This window comes from Vanessa tameamea, chromosome 22 (genome assembly GCF_037043105.1).
Source record: "Vanessa tameamea isolate UH-Manoa-2023 chromosome 22, ilVanTame1 primary haplotype, whole genome shotgun sequence".
Taxonomy (NCBI): domain Eukaryota; kingdom Metazoa; phylum Arthropoda; class Insecta; order Lepidoptera; family Nymphalidae; genus Vanessa; species Vanessa tameamea.
The window spans coordinates 8278357-8298730 of NC_087330.1; the positions used below are offsets into that span (position 1 = coordinate 8278357).

Consider the following 20374-nt stretch of genomic DNA (forward strand, 5'->3'; position numbering starts at 1 on the left):
CATAACATTATATCTGAATAACAATAATTTGAACGAAAATAACGTATTTACAAAAACAAATCTAAATTATTTTTATCATGTTCATTAATAGCTACTCACGATTTTTCATCGTAATTGCACAGCAAAAAAAAAATTACTGATATTTTGGTGTCAGAAATATTCATAAGTGTTATCAAAATACGTGCAGGTTTCCTCACGATGTTTTCCTTCACCCCCGAGCATGAGATGAATTATAAATACAAATTAAGCACATTAATTCAGTGAGGCTCTTCCCGGGTTTGAATTCAGAAACATCGATTCAGATTCACGTTTCACATGTTTACCTGGCCCATTACTGCGCATCACGGCGTTAAATGTTTATTTTTTCCCATGAGTGCATGTGACATGCCACACAACCAAAAATTTGCATCTGACAGACAATTCGTATGTTTCAGTAAACACGTTAACATTATGACGTCATATATGTTGCTGGTTTTGCGATCACGCGATATTTTATCCATTATGTTAAACTAAACTAAAATAAAGCCATAAACGTGTATCATTTATTTTTTTTTTTTTTATTATTAATTATATTAAAAATAGTTCATATTGAATTGGCCGATTTATATAATAGACATTGCGCGTTTATCAAATATGATGTAAAGTTGCCTTTCCAATTTTACATAATTATAATATATTTATTATATTTTAACGATGACCATAATAATGTAATATCGAATTGTATTTGCTTTATACTGTAATGACTTGACATTTGACCGTAGAACTGACTTCTTACTAATATTATGTATGGTAGTTTGTGTGCTTGGTTGTTTAATAAAATATCAATGAAGAGTCGATTATTTCATGAAAAAGGATATAGTTTACTTTTTTAAATATCTATACTCGAATAGGCCAAGAAAAAGAAATTGTGGCATCTTCTGTTTTGTTATGGTCAAGGATTTTGGAAGTTAATCGTCTAAAATTTCAAAATTCATGACAAGCAATCGCTGGCCGCAAATATTAGGTAGGCATCATCTATTGATACTAAATATTTGTTTATTAAAGTTTAATAATTTTACGATATTTTTGTAATGATTATGTAAACTTACAAATTGTTTGTTTAAGTCAGAATTATTTAAGTCAAAAAAAAAAACGTTTGCATTAAAACACATTTCTCATTTAGCAATATTTTTATAATTCAGCTGATTAGCTTCTTCAATTCTTTTGCTAAATCGTTTGTTATTCTAACCTAGATTTTATTAATTACTGTTTTTACACTACAATTGTTAGCTGGTTTTATAATCCTTTAATTAGGATTTAATGATAGCTGTATCTATAACTATATATTTAAAGATTACAATATCATTATATTAATATTTAAATTTGATTAAGAGTGATCAGAAAAGTATTTATAGGAATATATTATTTAAAAATAATTGATGAATTATATATATTTTTTTCAATTTACAATAATATTTAAACAGCTAGGAACAACAATGGCTCTCACGTAAAGCTACTGCTATACATGACACGCCACACAACTGCAAATTATTATTTCTATAATAATAGTAATTGTTTCACTTAATCGCACAGTTATGGTCGGCGCTTTTGATTGATCGTTGATTCCGCGATCCCATTGATTACTGTTGGTTGATTATTTAGCAATTAAATTAGCTTTGATAAAATTTTATGAATAAAATATTTCTATTCTGTTTTCGTGTCTTAATATATAACCAGAGCCCGCAGTCTTGTATTGACGTCATGATAGATCACCTATATAATCCTGTGTAGAAAATAGTGATGTTTAGGAATATATATATATTTTTTTTTTTAATATGTAACAATGCATTGGGATATTTTTTATCTTTTTTTTATTGAAGTATCTGTCACATAATCTATATTAAAAACTACATGCAGGTCTACGAAAAACCCGTTAAAAATATCCGTAAATATAGATCGTTAAAAATAATGTTTTTTTTTTTAGTTGACAGCATATATACGCAAAATTCGTATAATCGAGATATTTCGATATCAAATCCATGAAATTCAATGACATGAAGTTCAACGGGCGGCCATGTTTGACGTTTACGGGTGCGTTCAGTAAGTGTGTTCCAAATAATAATTTCATATAATGGTACGTTTAACCCAATAGAAACTTATTCACAATAAATTTTTAAATAATGATGAACCGTATTTGCTTAATTTTATTTATTTTACCCTAGCGAAGCCTTGTTTTCATGTAGTTTATAATATTATCTAAGATAATTCAACCAATGACAGGTGCTTTAAACTTTCAATAACCTCAAAATAAAAACATGACTGCGAAACACATACATTACATCATATTGTTTTGTTCTCAATAATTATTCAAAGGTTCCCGACAGACGCCCACCGTCAGAGACGGCTTACAAATTAATTGTTTTAAGTTGTTACAAGGCCGTTATAATGTTTTGTTTAATATGATTAATAATCTACGTTCCCATTCTATATTTAAAATAAAACATTATATATGCCACAGATATATTGCTTAGATACTATTTACCCACTTTATGGAACATGGTAATGACAACACATGACAATTATTTAAGAAATATAAACCATACTTCACACAGATGCGCGGCGAGCCTCTAAAAGTATAGTAATACTAAGTAGAGTAATATATTGTACTAGTAGTAAATAGTAGTAGTCCAAAGCCAACAACAACAGTAAAGAACAAATGATTACACATAATATACATATATACATATGTATACATCTAGGATTAAAACGGGATAACTGATTACATGAATAAAGAAAAATCATATAAAAATCAAGCAGTTAACCAGAAAACACGATACATTCAATATGCAATAAGGATTACTATAAACAATCATTGAAAACTGAGCGCTATGGTTCACTTATATTTTGCACATAATATTCCTTTTTTAGATATAAAATTACTAATTCATTAAAATACCAAGTCATATCTGACGTATACAAATAAAAAAAAAGATCAAAGATATTTATCGACAATGAGAATGCTATTTAATTAACGTTAAGAAATCAAATGTGAAAGTTAAAGTACATCTGGCTTCATAGAGTAAATAGTTTTGTGGAAATTGTCGTTTGCGTAACTATAGTCGTAAAAATAATAACTAAATGTATCGGTAGTATATACTAGTGCCCTTTACCGCAGCTGCTCCAAATAACGCGACAAGCGATTGTTACTTGAATGGCTTAGAAATACTCAGACATTTCGGCGTATGACTGACTAAAATCAAACGTTGTGACTTTTTATACCATTTTCCAAGTTGGCGCGCAATCCACGACTTTATCACAAAGACGCAAATGTGGATTTGTAATTAAGGTAAAAAAATCAATACCAATTATGTTCCGTGTATTATTAATTTTGTTTATACAATTTAGTCTCTGTAGGTACAAAATATCATAATATATGTAAGTATGTATATATAGTATACTAATAGATACTACTGTAATGTATATTTACTACACTATGTCTTTTAGAGTAGTAACCGCTTAAACTAAAAACCACGCCAAATATAATATTATATTTTGAACATGTTTGTGGGCGGACTACAAAACACATATCTGCGCAAACGGTTTGCTCGAGTAAGCGCAAAGTGATACTTAAAAGTGTGATCGAAATCATCAGTCGTGTGACTTGTATATCGTTGCATAAACATTGACAACATAATTTTTCAACTTATAATAAGTTTCATTCATTGTTAAATTGCTTAAATCTAATTATGTTCGCATTAAGGACTAAATTGCAACAAAACATTTCCCGTACATCCGCTTTGTTAACATGAATATTTATTCAATGAAAAGTTTTCGGGGTATACATAATGTACCTTATGATTAGAATATTTGAGTTGATATTTAAACGAAATAAACGAAACACTTGCAATATAATTTCACACATGATTACTTGGCTTAATAAGTGGCTATTTTAGTTGCGTTTAATTAAAGATACTTGTAGAGTCATTGTACTTGTTAAACCAATAGTTGACGTAGTATTTTACATCAGATAACAATGATTTATTACAACTTTCTTACCAGTTTCATTCATTTCAATACGTTAGAAACACTTTCTCCCGAACAAACAAATACTGAAACCAAACTGATATTATTTAATAGGTTTTGTTCATAGTTGTTGTAAATACACTGACTCATAAACTGCATCAAAGTTCGGGATTACTTTCGAATTAATATTTTTGATAATTTATACAACCTTTTTATATTAAACTAAAAGAAAATGTCGATTGTCCATTAATCATAAAATTAAAACAAAATTTAAAAATAGAACTGCAGTAAAACATAAAATTAAAGCTTTGAAAATAAAATGTATGAATAGTCTCAAATTCGTGTGTTATTAGATTAAAGTTTGAAATTAATTCGTTTTGTAGCGCAAATTTTGTATTTGTAATGTCTTCATACATTTTCATCATGTGACAATTAATTTTAATAATGAGAAACGTTAGAAATACTTATTCAGCGACAATAATTAAAACCTTTATCTATATTTATAATTTCGTGCAGGTCTACGATAGACAATAAGTTTCTGCCCACAATTATAGATCGTTAAAAAATAACGATTTTTTAGTCGACAACATATATCCGCAAAATTAGTATACTCGTATAATTCGATATTAAATCCATAAAATTCAATAAACATGACAGTTCAACGGGCGGCCATGTTTGACGTTTATGCGTGATGTTGATATATAAAAATGTTTGGTAATCACAAAGTTTATGAAAAGTTATAAGTATGTTATATAAAAATAAAATATAAATGATAAATCGTAATTATTTAGCTGCATTTAGTTTACCCGAGCGAAGCCGGGTTTTCATATAGTATTAATATTAAATAGTAGATGTTAACTGTTGATGAAAACGCATGCTGTCTTGTTAAATAATATGTTAAAAGATAAATAATTGCACGCTCTTACATCGTCACGTTTATTAAAACATAACATTTATAATTAGTTTATTATAAAAAAAAATAGATAATTATATTAGTTATATAGTAAATATTATATAATTTATTGAGTTTATTTATTTAAATCAAATGAAAATAATCGTTATTAAACAAGATCAATTTAATTTTAAAATAACCACACAATTTAGATTCTATCGAGAAGAACCGACGAGGAACACAGAAGTAATTGTTTTTTTTTTAATTTATAGGACAAACGAGGTGGAAGTTCACCTGAAGGAAAGTGACTACCACTGGACATCTGGATGGATCATGGATTACCTTGAAAGTCTGCCCGGTGAGATATGGCATGTTGATTCGGTTAATTCAATTCTGTTTACTTCGGTCAGGTATGTAGTATAATGTTTTCCCACTGCTGGGCTAAAAGGCTTGGAGCTTTGAAAGTGGTGCTTACCTGAGCTAAACTTGCAATCATCAGTTAAAAAGTACCCGTCGTAACCGCTCGGTCGTCTCGGTTTTCATATAATATGTTTTAGAAATTGAATTATAATAAAGAACTTAATAAATATAACAGTACCTTACGCCCTATTCTAGGACATAATGGACTTATAACGTTCTGTCTTTCGTAAGAATTCGTCCAGCCAATAAAACTCGATTGAGTAACAAATATCACCCACATAATACCACAAATAACACCGAACTCACATTTAAAGGTAATATTAGTAAGATTAAGTTCACACAGCCCTTTACTTTGTATTGCACGCTATGATTTGATTAAATATGACTTTAATTTTAATTAAAACAAATAGTTTATTGAATAATATTAATTACGATAATTATATAGTATTCGAAAGTAACATTCAGAATATAAAAGTATTATAATCATTGCATAGTTCAGTTTATTTTATATGAAATAGGTAGGTGGACGGTCAAATGGGCAACCTGATGGTAAGTGGACATGTAAAAAAAGAAATATCGACTTTTTAATAATTAAAAAATATAGTGAAATCAAAAGACGTTAAATAAACAGGTAAATGGGCAATTTTCGACCACAGACTATATTAGTAATATATATGACTTGTATTAGGTTTCATTGTTAGTCTGGTGGCTAATGTAAGGCTGCAAAATACGTGTCCTTGGGCTCGAATCTGAGTCGAACTAGTGTAAACAGTTATCGCGATTTTTTGTCGTGTCATTATCAGTAGCAGAATTGGAGAAAGTTTTCTTGGTGGTAGGGCTTTGTGCAAGCTTTAGATAGGTACCACCCACTGATCAGATATTCTATCGCAGCAATGCTTAGTATTGTTGGGTTCCGGTTTGAAAGGTGTGTGAACCAGTATAACTGCAGGTACAAAGCACATACCATCTCAATTGCCATGGTTGACACGTTGGTTATATAATGGATAGTTAAAATTGCACACAACACGAATTTCTATGGGCAGTGGTGACCACATACTTTCAAGTGGTCCATTCAAAAGTTCACCTACCAATGCCATAAAAAAGTTGGAAAATGGAGTGTACACGTGCACACTCTGTGTATCAACTGAGTTTTTTGGTAGAATTGACATCCCGAACGGGTAGCTATACAAATCAAACCAAATCAAATTCCTTTTATTCAATACAGAAACATTACACTTGCTTATAAATTGTCAAATTAAACACTACCACCGTCTCGGAACCCGGTCCCTGACCTGAGAAGAACCGGCAGAAGAAACTAATCGATTATTTTATTAAATACATACATATATAGGGTGCTTCTAAAGAGTTCGTAAAAGCCAAATTAAATAAAGTTACTTTAGATTTTGCCTAGTTCTCTACAATATCTTACCATTTGTCTAAACTCTAAAAAGAATGGTCTTTGTGACCGGAAACGGTCAAAAGGACATTTCAAATATATCAAATAAAACGACACTTCAAGGATATTACCGCAAAGTATTAATTACAGCTCTTGATTAGTAAATTGCGGCGACAATGTAATACGACACTCTCAATTATATCGACCGTATAAAGGTCGTACTTGTGAGAAAATATACGAACGGAACAACAAAACAAATGAAAATCGACCAAAAGGTACCTGAAGATATTAATAGTTATCATTATGTATACTAATATTATAATTACGAAAGTAACTCTGTATAGAGAACTTTCGTACGGGACTTTTCGTTTAAGTAACTGATAAGTATTTGGCTCACAGTCCCTTTTAGAAAAATCGTGACGCCTAATCCGGAATAAACGCTTATAATACATGTATATTATAAGCGTTTATTATAAATTCAAAAGTAACTCCGTCTTTCTGTCTGTCTGTTTGTTGTTCTTTCACGGCTATACTGAGCCGAATTTGATGAAATTTTGTATGAAACAAACATGAACTCCAAGGAAGGACATAGTATTCCTGAATGCTTTATAAATTATATTTATAATATATCTATCTTATTTAGTAAATTACACCCGTGCGAAGCCGGAGCGAATCGCTAGTCGGCTATAAACTCAGAAGTTGAAATTGTTCATCGAACATTATTACTATAACAGTTAAAAGTAATGTTCTTAATCAAAAATAAACACGCTACCAATCCACGCGGTGATTTTTGCGAAGGTATATTACTACAGCTGTGTTATTGTGCTATACGATTTTAAGTTGCATGTGAAATGTAACACCAATCTTTTACCTGTATTAAACTTTAATGAATCACTATTTTGCTCTTATTAATGGCAACACGCAAAGGACGTTGACATTTACAAATGATTTGAATTCATTTAAAGATCGAACAATGACTATGCTTTGAAATTGATAAATATATTTTTTTATTGATTAAAACACATTTGTTGCACCAGAAAAGTGTCACTAAAACGTTACTCATGAACGTTGCACAAAAAACCACTTTCATCGCGCCCACTTTAATATAAATTTGCAAAGAAAATTTTACTATTACTCCAATGATTGTACAACAGTTCCGGTCATCCGCTTCCGTAAGCATATTTAGAAAGTTCCACATAGCACGCATACAAAAAACTGATTAAAAATGTACCCTAAACATGCATTCATTACGAAGTACACAATATTGTTTATTCAAACCGAACCGTCAATGATTCATTAACATGTTAATATATACGTACTGTGTCAAAGGAAATAATTTAAAGAAACCGAACGTGTTGAAGGTAAGCGAAATTTTTGCGTACAAAGGAGGTTTTAATGTTGAAACCTTTATAAAGATTTGGAAGGTTAACGACATACTTAAATGACTTTTGACCAAGACTGACACTAAAAAATTACTTTTCTTGGTATTTTTACCTCCAAATTTTTGTACTACATCTATAAATATTATTCTTAATTTCAATATAACGCGATCACGTACGTACCTTACAAAATAACTTTATAAAAAAAAAATGAAATTTAAACTAAATTTAATGCGGATAGAACTGCAAAACGCAACTACTTATAGTCACCTGAAATAGATGCATCTTTAGAGGCAACATTTTAAACACTGTTAATATAAAATAAGAGAGCAGTGGTATTTATATAGTTTTGTGTTTCTACGATAACATCAAAAGACGCATTTATCTCTATATATATAAATATATACACATTTGGTCCAACATTTTAAAATCTTTACTGCAATATCTTATCTGGTATAAATTTTTAAGCACATTGATATAATAGTTTTAAAGTTGGGCGATACAAAAGAACTTCATTTACATAGATATTACTTATCAAAATAATACAACAATACTAAAAATTACTATTTTGTGATATAATTTAGTACGATGAGTAGGTGGTACCTACAAAGGTGGGCTTACACAAGGACCGAGCACCAAAAAATATTTATTTGTTATATGTATTTAAATATAAGGAATGAACGATGTACCTTAACACTAGTAGATAAGTATCGAGTAGTTAAACATGTATGGTTTTATTATTTTCTTTATTTTTCATATCAATAAATAAATTAAAATACATCTTACTTATAAATTTAAATGTTAATTGTAATTATTCGCGACTATCATCGGCAACTGTATCAAATAACATAATATGTATCTACAGAAAAATATCTGAAATTATATTGTCCTTACTTTTATGAGATAGACTAAACACAGCTGATTCATATAACAATTAAAACTTTAAATTATAATCTATACAAAAACAACAATTTATAAATAAATGCATCGTTTGTATGAATTTTCCCAGTTCTGTTATTCAAATGATCTGATTTCTGTAAATGGAATTAATTGTATTCAAAGAAATCTACCGTCGACAATAACCGTTTTTTTTTACATTTTCCCGCGTTACACAGATTATAAATTACATAGAACTTTATAATGTTATTCAACTTGCGCTTCTTTAATATTTTCTAAACTATTATTTAAAGTCAAAATATTGTTTTTATTTGCATAACAGAATATTTAATACAAAGTTAATACATTATATTAAATATACACATACATGTTTTTTTTTATTTGACGGATGATTAAATGCAAGGCTTAACTTGTAATTTAAAAAAAAAACAGAGGAACATTTGGAGGACGAGAAGAAAAAAGTCAAAGCCCAAATAATAATTAAAAAAATATAATATACTTTCTACTATGAATGAGGAATTTTATTTTATTTATAATTCTGTATCTACTTTCTACAATATTTAAAATTACGATACTGGGGCGGCATTTTTCACAGCATCTAGCGACGGTGCTAATATTGAACTCAATTGCGACCATTATACTTTTAAGGAAAGATTAACTTCTGCTTCACAATACATACATAATATGTATTATATGAAGTTCTGACTACAACAAGATCAACCTTGTGTGACACCTTTTCGTTATAAAACGTGATATGTAAATTTGTTGTTATTTTTTTGCTAATCCTAAACATAAAGTATGGTTTTACATTTAACAGAAGTATTATAATTATTGCATATTTTAAACTAAATGTTTCAATAAACTACACAAAATTATATCAAATATAAACATAACAATATATTCAATTTTATTCTTACTATTCTTATTTCAAATTAATAAAAGAACAGCTTTGAATAAAATAAAAAGAGCTTAACATAACAAGACTTACAATATAGATTTGAATAGTGAAGCAGCGTAAACACTAATATACTTGTTATGTAATAAAATATACTGCTCTGCATATTGTAGGAATTTAAATTATCATAACAGTCAGATAAAATTTTGGCACGTTTATACTGCTCATAAGAATCATAATTGTCTATCCGTCTGTACCTGCTGTGCTCTTAATCAAATACTTATGTCCCGTACGTGTAGAGTGCGCTATATTAATACATTAGTTAAAATTCATATAAATTTACCCAAAAACATTCAGATACTTTCCGTATAAAATGAGCCTATTTCCCAAACATCAGCTCAAACAGTGCGTTGTTAGTCAAGATCAACATTTGTATATAAGCTAACAATCAATAAAGCGATCCGATCCTACCGAACGCCTCGCGTATTTTTCTCATAAACGTTTATTGAAATTACAATAATCTGACAGATACAAGTCCTAAGGTAATATTTAATTACAGATATTATTACCAATTTCGATAATGATTATGACGGGCTAACGTCTACAAGTAGGCTTTAATATAAGCTACATTAAAAAACCTAATTTCGTTTATAAATACATGGTAGTTTTAATAATAATCAAATGTACCAAAATACCTACTTTACTTTACTTTTTGTGTTTTTGTATAAAGCATACGTTCACTGATTGTCTGATAAACATGGAAATCCCTGAGTTTCTGAAAACTCTTACGATTAACGTCAAAACAAACGTACAAAATATATACATGATTAATTTAACAAAGATTACAAACGCAAAACACACTTAAACGAATAACACAATAAATTAAATAATATACAAAATACTTTACTATATATAATTAGAAGTTAAAATATTGTTTAATTTAAATTAAGACCTAGACGCCGGCAAATATCTAAGTTACATAAAATAAATATGCAATTATTTAACACTTTAAAATACGATCAAAAGTAGTAGCAACTCGTGCGACTGTTAGATAACGAGCTTGCATTTAGCGTTGATATCTTTTCTATCGCACATAATATTAGTTACACGGGTAATATAATGTATTATATATAAATCGACAAGGCTTTATAATTTATTTCCTTTTCATTTTCTATTCAAATTATATTTAAAAAAAAACTGTATTAGTATTATATTAAGCATAAATTATACGTTATTATAATACTACAAATTAATACGTTCAATAATAAACAACTCGCTGTTATATTTTTTAATCTAGTGGGAACAATTTTTTTTTTATGGTTATATTTTGGGTACGTGTATGTACCAGGATCAGATCACCACCAGAGTTGTAGTACCACCTAATTGTATCCAGTATTTCAAACGAAATAAGATAATTTAAAACATTAAAGTATTAAATAATATCCATATGTATATATAATAAGAAATATTTCAATTTATAAGAACATTTTATAAATATATTCCTGTATATTTACTCAAATGTATTTAAATAAATTAATTTTAATTAATTCATCGACAACCACATAATATTTATAAAATTTTAATTTATTTATTTTATATTTCTGTTTAATTTTGCTAATGATTTCTCAAAGTATACTTAATACTAATATATTAACTAACCAATTAAATTGCTTTAATTTCTGTTCCGTATTAAGATTTTTAATGTTTTCCGCAATTCATTTTAGTGCTCTCAATATTTTAATATGTTTTAATATATATTTGTATATAGATATATATTATTGTGAATATACATTTTAATTACATATAAGAATTATTAACATGAAGTCCTTAAGTACGCACAAATATGAATTATAAATAGTTACTGTATAAATTTTAAATACTTTATAAGCTCTATAGCTTTACGGAATGGTGGCAGGAATGCAGCATTTATTTCATCTTAATAATACACAGAATAAAAAGTAATGATTTTTTTAAATTAGATTAAGACATAAGTACTATTACGAGCAGCCTTGTGTTTAATATACTTATTTTTTATTTTTTTTTTAAGAAAAATGAATAATTCTATCGTTTTAAAATATAATCAATTAATAAATAATCGTGATACGTAAGAAAACGAAACTTTTTATTATACGCAATAATTGCACGCAATATCGTGTTAATATTTTATCAATTTTCACTCACCGTAAAGGAGACGACAATACGCAGAATATCAAATAAAAAAATCCGTTTTAATTTTTTTAAGCACAACTCGTCACTTCGTTTTTTGAAAGACCGTTCGGTTGAATGAACGGTTGTGAATGAATTCGGGCGCGTGCAGTCGCGTTCCGTACGAAACGTCGACTGATCGACAAATCGTTCGCGGCAAGTTCTTTGCGCATCGGTCAACGCAGGTCGCGACTGAACCCGTTCTCTAACATTCGAATTTCGAAAACTTTAATAAACAAACTTACTATTCCCGAGTATCCGTTGGATAGATAATAATTTTACAAACGAAACGAGCAATGTATATCATATTTTTGTAATATAAATTATGCTGTTATTATACAATGATCGTAAATCGGATCACGCACGAGATGTTAACGTATACATTGAACGACAATAAATAGCTTCAGGGAAATATATTTACAATGCATTCGTTCATTTTCTTAGCATGGCATGCATTGTCTTAAAAGATTTATTAAGTAAATACAAGATGAGAGTAATTTCTCTTTATTTTTCGCTCATTTATTTGGTTCTGAGATATTTTTTATGTCAAAATGTCATTTTTGTTGTTCGATGTCGAGTCGAGGCGGCTCAGTTTCTTTTAATCAGGGTTAGTACACCAGAATTATAATATTCTTATATTAATATCTTAATTTATGTTTATAATCCATCTCGTGATTGGTGGTGCTGGTACACATCATCCAGATTGTATGTTTTGAATAAAAATCATTAATTTGACGTTTATACGCATTTGAACAGCGCAATGCAATAAGCTCCTTACCTTATCCAAACCAGAATTTAGCCCAGCAGTGGGATATAAACCGTCTTTAACTTTTACTATACTAATCTCAACCAATTAATAACCAGCCAACCATAATATTCAGTCATAAAAGACGATTATAACTTTAAATTAAAGCAATTTTTTACAATTTTCGGGGAATTACGTGCCTTATCTCTTTAGGAAATAACGAAACATAACAGAAAAACCATAGATCCGCGTCTACGATGTATATTAAAATTAATTTATCGTCTTCATAATAATATGATTATGAATTGTTTCTCAGCGACTAAAATATTAATAGAATGATTAATATTCTGAATTATACGTACCGGACGTAGGTACCTATAATTTAGAATCACGAAGCGTTATTACATGATGTGATTATGATTTCGTCACGGTGCAAATGATCAGTGCAGATGACATGTTTGTTTCAGTACTTAACATTCTGAGTTAATAAATTATTTTAATCCATAATATTATGGGTATAGTTTTAAGGATATCGTGGCGTCAATTGGAAAACTTCTAACTTTATCAATATGTCTTCTATCGGTCCCGTCTTTATTCAGGTTCCGGGGGGGGGGGGGGGGGGGAATTCATGTCGCGTATTGGGGAACCAGGGTACCTGTTATGCTTAAGATGAGGTCTTCTATATAAAAGGCTAATTTAGCCGGGGCTCTAGGCAATGCATAATCCTATTCATATAGGAGAAATATTTGTGAATTTTAACTTTATTTCTCAATTTAGGTCTGCCTAGGGACCCCTAGTCTATAAACAGTTGCCTACACTACCAAATGATTAATCCGGCCATGTCTATACTAATAATGAGGAAACATGAAAAATCTAACTACTAAACTAATATATAAAAAAAAATGTATGTTCTAAGTATGAATATTTTTTTTAAGTATCTGTATGTATTTTTTATTATTGTATATTAAACAACATCTGCCCATCTCTGTTATTGCATTTTTTTTTGTCATACAATAACTTATCGTACAGTTTTATATAATTAGCCGAGATGGCCCAGTGGTTAGAACGCGTGCATCTTAACCGATGATTTCGGGTTCAAACCCAGGCAGGCACCACTGAATTTACATGTGCTTAATTTGTTTATAATTCATCTCGTGCTCGGCGGTGAAGGAAAACATCGTGAGGAAACCTGCATGTGTCTAATTTCAACGAAATTCTGCCACATGTGTATTCCACCAACCCGCATTGGAGCAGCGTGGTGGAATATGCTCCATACCTTCTCCTCATCGAGAGAGGAGGCCTTAGCCCAGCAGTGGGAAATTTACAGGCTGATTATGTTATGTTTATGTTATGTACAGTTTTATAGTTGTCGCACATTGTACAAAAACATAAGGATATTTCTATAACTTTATCTTCGATAGAATCTCAGAGCAGAAATAAACAAATTGCGTCTCACTTGTAAATCCCATACAGGACGCATTTTTTTAAAAAAAAGGTGAGACACAGTTGATAACATGCGCCAAGAACGCATATTATCTACTTTCATTAAAATATATATAATTAAGCCAGTAAAAATAAATTAAATTGTTACGTTACGATAAATAATAATTAATACAGCAGTTGATTTGATAGTGATTTATATCAAGTAGAAGTCGCAACTGGATTGATATTTTATTTATTTTTTACTATTTAGGACAAGGTAGTAACGTTTAGAGTCGACAGATTCACATTATTTTTTCACTTGAAATATTCAGTATTTTCCTATATAATTTGATATCTCTATACATACTCTTTACGCGTGTATCGCTAACATAAAGCTATATTTTAAAATGTTCCATTTTCAAATCTTCGAAATTACAAATTCGAAATCGGCAATTATCAAATAAACACATTATATAATCTTAACTCAAATATACCTCCTACTTCAAATAAAACTCGAACGAAAGACGAATACAGGTCAGCGTATTTACGTTTTGCGTATGCAAATAAAAATGTATGTAATTACGACACGAAACTGTAACGTTAATACATGACCTTGCTTCTTATGAGTTGGGTAAGATAGACATTGCCCTATCGCAGAAATAAAATATTCACTACCTCTTGAACGCGTGTTTGCTTTGACTGAACTGGGACATTCGATGTTAAGTGGTTACCACCGCCGTACACAGGTAATGTAAGAAATATTAACCAATCCTTAAATCGCCAATACGCCACCAACCTTGGGTCAATATGCTAAAATGTTGCCTAATTTCTTTGGTCTTGACACAAGTTTATAAGGCTGCAGATTCCAAGATACTGAGTACAAATACAGATTGGAGCCAACCTAAGTGTTTGGGAATTTGTGATAAGAAATTCTCAAAAACAAACATTTAAAGCACGTACGAGTCCTAAGCCTGATTTCTCTAAGGTCATATGCTCACACACACACACATCAGCCCGCATTCGTCCACTGCTGGACATAGGCCTCTCCAAATGCACGCCACTGTGGTCTTTCTTCGGCAACTCGCATCCAGCTCCTGCCAGCCGTCTTGCGCAAATCATCACTCCACCGTGCCTGAGGACGTCCTACACTACGTTTGCCAAGACGCGGTCTCCACTCTAGAACACGTTTTCCCCAACGGTTATCGGTTCTACGACAAATATGGCCAGCCCACTGCCACTTCAGCTTACTAATCCGGTGGGCTATGTCGATGACCTTGGTTCTCTGACGGATCACCTCATTTCTGATGCGATCCCTCAGAGATACTCCGAGCATAGCCCTTTCCATAGCACGCTGAGCGACTTTAACCCGGTGGACCAGCTTTGTCGTGAGTGTCCACGTTTCGGCTCCGTATGTCATGACGGGTAGGACGCACTGGTTGAAGACTTTCGTCTTAAGGCACTGTGGGATCGACGATGTGAAGATTCGTCGTAACTTCCCAAATGCTGCCCAACCTAGCTGAATTCTTCTATTCAACTCATCCTCAAAGTTGTTTCTACCTAATCGCAATGTCTGCCCGAGGTAGACATATTTTTGAACAACTTCGAGGACGGTACCGTGTATCGCAATCGGTTCCGGTAGAACATGTTCATTGAACATGACCTTGGATTTATCCAAGTTCATCCGTAGGCCGATGCGCATAGAAGAATCAGCCAGCTCATTCAGCATCTGTTGTAGGTCCTGCAGCGTTTCTGCCATGACGACGATGTCGTCTGCGAATCTCAAGTGAGAGATGTACTCGCCATTGATGTTGATGCCACGCCCTTTCCAGTTCAGCATCTTGAACATGTCCTCCATTGCATTAGTGAACAATTTGGGGGAAATAACGTCCCCTTGTCTCACTCCTCGATGCAATGGTATGGGATTCGTTTGCCGACTCTGTACTTGGACGGACATGGTGGCGGCCTTGTAGAGACATCTCATCACTTGGATGTATCGCCAATCAACTTGGCAACGCTGCAGGGACTCCAGAACAGCCCAGATTTCAACCGAGTCAAAGGCCTTCTCATAGTCCACGAATGCAAGACACAGAGGCCGATTATACTCATGGGACTTCTGTATAATCTGCCGCACTGTGTGGATGTGGTCTATGGTGCCGTATCCGCTCCGAAATCCGGCCTGTTCCGGTGGTTGGAATTCGTCGAATCTTCGCGCAAGACGGTTCGTGATCACTCTTGAAAACAGCTTATAGATGTGGCTCATTAGGGATATGGGTCGATAGTTCTTCAGCAGGGTCTCATATGCTCATGTTTTTGAAATTAGCTGCCAGGATCGGTATTCGATTCGAATGTATATCTTTACAGTAGTGAATAAAAACTTCAGAAAGTCAATTTTAACTGACAACGAATTTTAGTATACATTGGAATTCAAATATTGAATTCGATATCATAAAGCTGATCTGGTATCAAGGAAGGTGGACAGTCAAAGGCGTACTACAGAATATACTGAGTTTGTTACTAGTTTGGCAGACAAACTCAGTAACAATAATTGATTAATATCTACCACTTTTCTTCAAATTTTTTTATCGATTTAAAAATATCGTCGATGAAATCGCGTCCAATGAAGTGAATTAAAAACTCTTTCTAATAAAAATAGATTTTTTCATAATATTTCAAAAATATATACATACATATAATGTCTATGTATAAAAGAGATATATAAGCGATAATCTGTAGACTGGCAACATCGCAGCTGTCACGGGGATTCAGCCCTTTTTTTTAGGAGCGATTTTCTCCTAATACCATTTTTTGTAACTGTTTAAATATTTATTATTATAGTTGCTTTATTTGTGAGATAAATTTTGTGACAGTGTCAATTACTTTTGACCCTTTCAATTACTATTGCTATTCTGTAATGTCTTTGACTCTATACGATCCGTGATAGCGACAGTTAACACGTAAGATATCCGGTAAAGCACACCACGACATATCCGACACTTGCGGGCTGTTTACGCAATTCCGACCAGAATAGTGCTAAATATGAGTATCGGGTTGAGTAATCATGAGGTTTCTTTAAGACGATACGATGATAAAAGTTCCCTTTCGAATAAATTGGGAATTATTTTAGAATTAACGTACGTAACGTAGAAGTAACGCAAGTTCCATTTTGGACCTTTTAACTGGTCCCTCCCCACATGTGAACATTACTCATGATATTATATAAAAATACAAATACACTATGGTATAAATATTAGTAACTCCTTAAAAAAAGTTAATACTAACGTAGTCCGATAATTGCCTTCTTAATCTAAAGATTTATGGGTACAGCTGCAGACCCTGAGGGTTTTTGGTTCAAATCTATTTGGTTATTCTGTTGAGAAAACCGCAGTACAATAGTTGGTTCGTAATAAGGCATCGTTAAGATTTCTTACAACGCCAATGTCTGTTTGGGCAGTGGTGACCACTTACCATCAGATGGCCCATTTTCTCATCCGCCTACATATAACACAAATATAAAGAACAGAAAACATAACAAAAACTAATGCTCGAATTTCATGGACACAAGTCTGTGTAGATAGAACTTTAATAACAAAAAAAGCGAGAACTGTCTTGGGAGACCCGGTTTGAACGAAGTTGCTTTCGCTATATAACTATTATGTATTAAATAAAAGACACAATAAAACAATTTAAAAACGTTTGAGAATAATTAAACGACAAGTAATGAAAGCGTAATTAAAAATCCCATGTGAATGAAAAATAACTTTAAATAACATTATATAAAAGAGATAGATAGAAAAGGAAAGAGAGGGAAGATCGTCTGGGTAACGCTTTTCCTTAAGTTTCTGCCAGTTGACTGTCACAACAAAAATACAATGTTTTTTTTTTTTTATTATTATCGGAAGTAACACGCACACATTGGTAACTCAACGCACACTCCGATAAACATGTACATACTCATTAATATACTACAGCCATGCACAGGCACAGTGCAGTGTTAGGTGAGGTCCGGCGTTACTTGGCCAACCAAGATATGGGACGTAGCACATTTTGTGCGCATATTAATTTTTTATTATTATTGTTTTAGTAAGCTAATAGAACGAATTACTAAAACAATTGCTTTAATAAATATTGAAGACGAAAATATTTTTTTTAATTAATAATTCTTATTCGAAAGCACAAAGCTAATTTTGAAGTGTTCAACGTCTGAAAACACTACTTATATAATACCTTAACAATCCCAGTTAACATTTTTCTGTATCATAAAGTCGTTTCATCTGTTTGTAAAATGCATTTAAAAGTAAGTTCGGCCGGAAGCGATTGCGATTTTCTAAGAGCATTTGGCTTTACTTGTAGCTCTCCATTTGTGTTATTCTTGGGTTTACTTCATTCGTGAAATGTTACAAGCCGACTTTAGTGATATGCTATTTTGACGCGTGTTTTCTTTAAATGTTCTTAATATTAAAGTCAATATCCCTTATCACTGTTTTACATATAACTCTTTCGTTCTGCGTGGAACTTCGAGTTCTTTAATTTTTTATTATAAAATATAATTATTAATTATTACAATATTAATAGAAAATATTTAAGAAAGTAAAACATTTCGCAATTACTAAACGATAGTTCCAACATTATTTATAAAATAGTTAGTTTTAACTTATCATTTAAAAATGATAAGTTACTTCACTTGGTGCAAGCCCGTCTGGGTATCCACCCACTCATCAGATATTCTCCCGCCAAACAGCAGTAGTCAGTAGTATTGTGTTCGGTTTGAAGGTTGAGTGAGCCACTACAGGCACAAGGGACATAAAATCTTAAGTAAAAAAGTTTCCAAGGTGATGGTGAGGATTGGTTAATATTTCTTACAGTATCGATAGTGGGCGGTGGTAACCACTTAACATCAGGTGGCCCATTTGACCGTCCACCAATCTATAACATAAAAAAACACACAATAGGTATGTATATATCCCACATTCACGATACCTAATATTATAGATATCAGCATAAACATTTTAGACTAATTAATAATAATAAATCATATGTTAAAATATGCAATACAAAAATATCATCAGATGTGAATAACCCGATATATTCAAATTTATTTCATGGCTTAAAGTATAACCGATAGTTCGCTGGCATTCATTTTATTTTATAATATTCTAACGGTTTTTAGTATATTTGTAAATATTTTATTCTTTTTTTAAACTTAGGTACGAAGCCAGTCAGCCAGAAGTTGGGTAACTGACAATTTTAAAATTTGTATTTGTATCTCCTTATATGTACCACATCGACCTTTGACTGCCCCTGAAAAAAGGTCCTGGGAACCGAGTCCTACTAGTGATGTCATGCAAACCGTCGTGATTTTAACTTCTTGCTGCGAGCAGAAACACTCCCCAATACGCCCTGAACCTATGTGCGATCTCCCTCAGGACAGACCACTTGGAGCCTGAGAAGGCTCAAACTTCAAGGCAGAGTTTAGTACGTCCACAAAGTCGGTAACGCTGTAATTTTTTATTATTATTGTTTTAGTAAGCTAATAGAACGAATTACTAAAACAATTGCTTTAATAAATATTGAAGACGAAAATATTTTTTTTAATTAATAATTCTTATTCGAAAGCACAAAGCTAATTTTGAAGTGTTCAACGTCTGAAAACACTACTTATATAATACCTTAACAATCCCAGTTAACATTTTTCTGTATCATAAAGTCGTTTCATCTGTTTGTAAAATGCATTTAAAAGTAAGTTCGGCCGGAAGCGATTGCGATTTTCTAAGAGCATTTGGCTTTACTTGTAGCTCTCCATTTGTGTTATTCTTGGGTTTACTTCATTCGTGAAATGTTACAAGCCGACTTTAGTGATATGCTATTTTGACGCGTGTTTTCTTTAAATGTTCTTAATATTAAAGTCAATATCCCTTATCACTGTTTTACATATAACTCTTTCGTTCTGCGTGGAACTTCGAGTTCTTTAATTTTTTATTATAAAATATAATTATTAATTATTACAATATTAATAGAAAATATTTAAGAAAGTAAAACATTTCGCAATTACTAAACGATAGTTCCAACATTATTTATAAAATAGTTAGTTTTAACTTATCATTTAAAAATGATAAGTTACTTC

The 20374-nt window shown here is 31.4% G+C and overlaps 1 protein-coding gene across 1 annotated transcript in view; it reads right to left on the bottom strand.

The window, feature by feature from the left end:
* The window catches only part of LOC113400687 (alpha-N-acetylgalactosaminidase), a 66095-nt gene extending 53871 nt beyond the window's left edge, over positions 1-12224 (bottom strand). Inside the window, exon 1 of the mRNA XM_026640338.2 lies at positions 12063-12224. The gene's annotated coding sequence lies outside the window, so the exon portion shown is untranslated. The remainder of the gene's footprint in view (positions 1-12062) is intronic.
* Between the last annotated feature and the right edge of the window lie 8150 nt (positions 12225-20374).